The sequence below is a fragment of the Leptodactylus fuscus genome, chromosome 2 (genome assembly GCF_031893055.1).
Source record: "Leptodactylus fuscus isolate aLepFus1 chromosome 2, aLepFus1.hap2, whole genome shotgun sequence".
NCBI lineage: Eukaryota > Metazoa > Chordata > Amphibia > Anura > Leptodactylidae > Leptodactylus > Leptodactylus fuscus.
The window spans coordinates 200617047-200624069 of NC_134266.1; the positions used below are offsets into that span (position 1 = coordinate 200617047).

A 7023-nucleotide genomic window follows, 5' to 3' on the forward strand; every position below is an offset into this window, starting at 1 on the left:
GGGCCCATAAAAACCTGGAGCCGGCCCTCTATCTATCTATCTATCTATCTATCTATCTATCTATCTATCTACTACACTTCTATATTATTATGTATTATCTATCTATTTATTTGTCTTTCTGTCATAGTTATCAATTTATTATGTCTTTATTTTGTTTCTTCTTTGCATATCTAGGAGGTTATTACAGTAGTAAATGTCCATATTTGTTTCCCTTTTTTTTTTTTTCTTATATGGAATGCTTCACGAATTTGCGTGTCGTCCTTGCGCAGGGGCCATGCTAATCTTCTCTGTATCGTTCCAATTTTTTAGCATACATGCTGCTGAAGCGAGCACTTTCCCTATTTATTTTCTGTCTATTTATCTATCTACAAATGTAGCAAAGTTTGACATGATTTCTAAGGCCTGGTTCACATCTGCGTTCGGTATTCTGTTCGGGGAGTCCGCTTGCAGACCCCCCAAATGGAATAACGAACACATTGACAAACGGTGAACTTATGAAAGCACATGGACCCCATAGACTATTATGGGGTCCGTGTGTTTTCCACGCGGTGTCCGCACAGAACATGCAGAGACAAAATACTTCATGAACCACTTTCCTCTCCACATGACTCGTACGGACAATGCGTGGAATACATATGGACCCCATAGTCCGTGGGTTAATAGATTTGGCTTAATGGACTTGATGTACAGTAATGCACGGTACCAAGCAAATGTCTTGTTATCCGCTCAGAAGGTCTTCCAGAGCACTGGATAACTTGAGTAGTGGTAGAATGGAGAGGAGAGGCTAGAGCCCTCTACACCCGTGAGGAATGTGACAGAAGAACGACCAGAATGAAAGGCACCGAGCTAACTCCAAATTGATTAGAAAATCACACATAGCTTTATTTCCACCAACACACGATGCTTACACGGCGTTTTGGAGTACTCCCATTTTTCAAGTGGGATAAAATCTCACAAAAGTTTCCTCTCAGGTGGTTTCCCTGACCTCTGGAAGGAGATCCTCTGTGGATAGCTGTGAGTGCAGTGGAAATAAAGCTATGTGTGATTTTCTAATCAATTTGGAGTAAGCACCGTGCCTTTCATTCTGGTCATTCTTCTGGCTTAATGGACATGTCACTTTATCCATGGTTATCTACTATATTACTTTCTAATGTTAGTTGTGAGATGGACTGATTTTACTAGTGCGTTACACACAGGGGTGAACCTGGGCTTTCTGCCGCTTGAAGCGGGGTCAGAAAGCCGCCCCCCCCCCCGGAGGAGGGGTGGAGCTGAGGGGCGGGGTCGCAAGAAAGGGGTGGGGCTGAGTGGAAGGGGGGGGGTCAAGCGGAAAGGGGGTGTGGTCAAGCGGAGCGAGCGGCGTTTGCAGGCAGAGAGCAGGCAGGGAGAGGACCTGCTCTCTGCCTGAGTGTGAGGGGCGGCCGCTGGAGCAGCACTACGTCCAGCAGGGCCGCCCCAATACACCGCTCGCTTCCCGTGTCGAGCTGCAGACACGGTGACGCTAAGCCAGTCCAGGACAGCTTGTCCTGGACTGGCTTAGGTCAGCAAAAATGCCGCCCTCCCGAGGCCCTGGCATAGCGCCACATGAAGTGGTCGCTTCAGGTCACCTCATGGAAGGTGCGGCGCTGGTTACACACATAGTATAGAGGTGTTGGGAACCTAAAAGCCTGATCTAAAAGTATTAGTGTTATTAATAGTCTCTAAGTCAGAATTAGTGTATCTGGCATCTTATATAAGACTTATAATTGTGTATTTGGAATACTAAGCATTTAGCCCCTCATGTATTGTTTGTGTGTTAGCAATTGCTTTATCAGTATTATGCATCCGATGCAGTCTCTCCCGTATACTATTTGGGCTTGTCTAACAATGGGCCCCAGCTATGGTTAAAAGGAACTTCAACTTTAAAAATTTTTTCATGAAATCCAGATAAGACATGGCACCAGCAGGACTTTCTTCCATGTTTCAGGTTTACAACAAACCCTTAACCATAGCAATTTGAGCTTGTCTGCATCCTACTGTCAACCATTGCTTCACCTGACTTCAGAAAAATATGGCATCCATTTCAGTGATATGATGTATGCAGACCCTGGCATAGAAAAAGTTTCAATAGCCAGTGTGAAAGCTGAAGGCAATGATGTGTGTTATGGCTAATTGGGGTCCAAGACATTTATCAGTAACGTGTTCTTCAAACAATGCATAGTGCTGGGATCTGGTTACTCTATGAATTATTTGCTTGTTACTTAGTGGGGGAAATGAAAAATAATTTCTGCAAAACGTACCATAGAATGTAAGGCTGGACCTGTATTTGTATATGTTTTTTTTTTAAATAATAAAGACATTATATATATATATATTAAAGACTATTTGCAGTCACTTTCATTTTTCATTACAATTGCATACTGGCTATTGAGTTGTATATACTTTGTATAAAAGCAACATTTTATTAAGAAATATAAAAGACTAAATATACTTCCTTGCACCATTCTTACAAATGTAAAATCATTGGTGAAAATAAAGTCTCCTTTCTCCCCGCACATTTTCATTTATTAATCAATTTAGAGACTTGTAGCAATGTCACACAGGACCGTGTAATAAAACATCATCTAAACATTCACAGCATGTATTTACAATTTGACGTACATGCCAATAAAATTTTTCCAAGTCGCAAAATAGGAGCAAGATGTCCCCTTTTGTTAATCAATCTTCTAAGAATGAAATACATTGTACAATGAAATATTAATTAATGAATTAATGAACTATAAAGTGCAAACGTCTTGCTAATTAGATTCCAGCACTCCAACTTGTGTCAAAGGAATAATAAATATGAAAGCAAACTTTTGAATGTCAAAAAGCTTTGATAAACTCCATAAACTTCCTTTAGAAAAGGTGATCCCAGGCTCACAATTCTGTGTGAATAATCTAATATGTAATGCTCTCTGCAGAAGGTATTATGAGCTCCACTCAGGTTTCTCTCCATATCAATTAGTATTTAGTCATATACATGAATGAATAATTATATACAATTAATCTCACATTTTTTTGTCACGTAACCAAATTGTTTATTATTATTGGGCTATTTTACCAACTTACAATATGTTGTCATAGATTTATTACAACATTCGCCTCCCTTGACAAATCGGAATATTTCCTTAATAACAATGTCTTACTATACCCAAAAATTATACTATATAATACCTATATACTCGAGTATAAGCCAAATTTTTCAGCACAGTTTTTGTGCTGAAAAAGCCCCCCTCAGCTTATACTCGAGTCAGCAAAAGAAAAAAAGAATATATTATTTTTTTCGGTGTGTGTGTGTGTGTGTGTGTCTGGGTTGGTCTATGACCAGTCGCAGTATCAATGTATAGAATCTCCCATAAAATAGTGGAAAAAAAGAAGCTGTAGAAAAAATAAAAAAAATTAAAATTTCTAAACCCCTCCTTTCCCTAGAATAGATACAAAAGTAGAAAATGACTGTGAAACACAAACACATTAGGTATCCTTGTGTCTGAAAGTGCCCGGTGTACTGAATATAGGGGATCTGTAGTGCTCCTGTTCCGTCGGGAAGGGGTTAATAGGAGCACTGCAGATACCCTATATTCAGCCAGACTGAATTCCAAGTGGGGGAAAAGGGACCACTCCTCAAGCTCAGGGAAGGGGCAAACAGACAACCAAAACACCCTCTCACCTTCCCCAGCACCTACTGCACCCAAAAACTCTGACCATTTTAATTTTTGAAATTTTCCAGTAGCTGCTGCATTTCCCCCCTCGGCTTATACTTGAGTCAATAAGTTTTCCCAGTTTTTTGTGGTAAAACTAGGGGCTCGGCTTATATTCGGGTCGGCTTATACTCGAGTATATACGGTAATGCAACATCTTTATCTTGTGCCTAGAAGTATTACCACATATCCATAATGTTATGCAGTTGCCATAGAATGCCCCCAAAAAGCTGTGAAAGGTCGAGGCCCCATGGGACCGAAACCCGTGGTAGAAACGCCGCAGGAAAAATTGCAGCATTTTACAGTTCAGGCAAAGTGGATGGGATTCTAGTAAATCCCATGTCCACTTTGCGGCAAAAAACGCTCTGTGGCCACGTCACAAATTCCAAAACCGGCGCAGTTTTGGAAATCACAGCATGTCGATTATACCTATGAAACGCTGGTCGTTCCCCATGGGTATAATTGTAGCAGTGAGTCTGCGGAGGAAAACTCTGCAAACTTTCTGTTTAAAGCACTGCGGGAAGAACTGGAATGCATTCCCACTGTGGTTTATCCTGCAGCACTTTATTGCGGTGGGACGTCCCGTGGGGCCTTAGCCAAAATGTGCGTTCTCTGCATATCAGCAATTTTATCATTACAGAGCTGTATTTCCTCAGATAAAAACAATTAAAGGTAAAATGAGTCTGTATTTAGTCTCCATTATTTGTGGTGGTGCTGGGGAAGAAATGGATCTCAAAGTAACTAAATCTCTCTGGTCAGAGAACTGGTAAATTTTACAGCCCCTGCATTGCAGAAAGATACACACAGCGGAAATGCTACAATTTGGAAACACATTGTGGTTTTGGAAATTGCAGCATGTCAATCATATCTATGGAAACACTGGTGGTTTCCCTATAAGTACATACTGAAATTTCCCCACTGTGGGACTATTAAAGGATTATCTTATCTTATCTTATCTTATAATTGAAGCAGAAAGTCCACAGAGGAAACCACTGCGGACTTTCTGTGAAAAGATGTGATACATTGCCGCTACATGGGGCCTTGGCCTAAAGTAGGGAAATAATAGAATGCCCACACAAGCCATGAAGGGCCCACGTGATACCATCAACTACACAACAAAACACTGAGTACATACACTGCATAACGCTTTCTCCATATACATTTATCAAACAGCAATACAGACATACAGTACAAGCAAAGCACAAGCACACACACTCGTACTGTACTGTGCAACCATTTTAAGCAGGTTTGGAAGGCTTTCAAGAATCCAAGTGTTAATAGTTTGTTTTAGCAATTACCAAAATTGAGCAAGTGAGCAAAAAAGAAATCTACCGTATAAGACGCACTGGACTATAAGACGCACCTAGGTTTTAGAGGAGGAAAATAGGGGAAAAAAATTTTGAAGCAAAAAATGGTAAAATATTTAATATATGGGAGTTGTAGTTTTGCAACAGCTGCAAGGCCACATTGACAGGTGACCCTGCAGCTGTACGGGGATGCATAGAGTGTTTTTTTTTTTGTGGGGCCAGCTGTACTTTTTAGTTATACCATTTTGGGGAATATCTATTGCTTAGATCACCTTGTATTGAAAAAAAACCCGGTGGTTTATGATATATATATATATATATATATATATATATATATATATATATAATTTATTTTTTTTCTAGGGACAGGAGGTGATTTAGAACTTTTATTTATATTTTTAAAGCTTTTTTTTTTTTACTATTTTATTCCCCCCCGGGGGCTTGAACCTGCGGTCACTTGATTGCAAGTCCCATAGACGGCAATACAACTGTATTGCCGTCTATGGGACATTCCGTCTATTAGTATTACGGCTGGTCATAGACCCAGCCGCAATACTAATACAGCAGTGACAGGCCTGGGAGCCTCATTAGGCTCCCGGCTCTCACCCGAACAGGTCGGCTCCTGCGATATCGCCGCACAGGAGCCGGCCTGCAACTCTACAGGTACGGGGCCGATGTGGACCGGCCCCGGGGGAGAAGGGGCCGCCAATACTGACCCGGCATCCGCTGTACTAGAGAGGCGGATGCCGGGGAGGGATAGACGCTGGCACAGGTGCCGGGCCTGAGACATCGCTGTGCTCCACTGTCCTGCCTGAAGCCAGCGGCGGGGGGACGGAGGAGCGGAATAGCATCACTCCTCCTGCTGCTGGCTTCATGCAGGGCAGAGGAGCACAGCGATGTCTCAGGCCCCGGCGTCTATCCCTTTCCGGCTTCCGCCTTTCTATTACAGCGGGTGCCAGGCGCCACATTCGGACTATAAGACGCACCCTTCTTTTCCCCCAAAATTTTTTGGGAAAAAAGTGCGTCTTATAGTCCGAAAAATACGGTAAGTCAAATGAATATTTAGTGTGACCACACTTCAAAACAGCATCAATTCTTCTAGCTACACTTTCTAGCTCACAGTGTTTGAAGGAAGTCGACAAGGAGGTTGTTCAAAACATCTTGTAGAACTAACCACAGATCTTGTGTGGATGTTGGCTTGTTCAACTCCTTCTGTCACTTTGTGTAGTCTCAGGCAGTGGGATTGACTCTTCCTAAATATTATTAACAATATTTATTTATTTATTCCTAAATATTATTAACACTTCTATTTTTGAAAGCATTCTTTCTGTACTGCTCTTTTTCACTTTTGCCTAAGACCTTTGCACTGTTCTGTATACCTTATATAGATGTATAGAAGTATATATACATACACACACAAAGACACACATTACAAACATTCATTTATAGGTATTTACATATACATACATTATATATATATATATATATATATATATATATATATATATATATATATACTAGCTGGTACCCGCGACTTCTGCGGTGATTGTAGAAGTGTGTAAATACAGGCGCGGGTAAGGTTTTAGTAGTGTGTATAAGGTATGGGATATAAAATGTAGCTTTGTATCTTGTTTTTGCTGTAATTCTGAGAATACGTGAGACTTTTGTGTTGAACGTAATTAGTATTTCAGCTGCTATACGGTGTTCTGAGAAACTGTACGTAGTGTCTTTGAGACAGAGGTATTTCAGGTTAATATACTTCGATATACAACATTGTATGATTTGTTATTTTCCGCCAGTACATGTAAGTTTTGGGCACCGGATACTCTTGAGCAAGCAACATAAAGTCTGGCCCTGTGCATGACAGTTTAGTAACTCCATGCGCCTCTTATTAATAGCAATTAACCCCATCATGTCCCTCACATTAACCCCTGTGTAAGAGTTACTGATAGAGATGAGCGAGTACTGTTCAGATCAGCCGATCCGAACAGCACGCTCGC

The 7023-nt window shown here is 41.1% G+C and overlaps 1 non-coding gene across 1 annotated transcript; it reads right to left on the reverse strand.

Annotated features, from left to right (window-relative positions):
* Positions 1 to 224: 224 nt before the first annotated feature.
* On the reverse strand, positions 225 to 333 carry LOC142196349 (U6 spliceosomal RNA). The gene has a single exon (XR_012715193.1). It is a non-coding gene; the product is annotated as a U6 spliceosomal RNA (small nuclear RNA).
* Between the last annotated feature and the right edge of the window lie 6690 nt (positions 334 to 7023).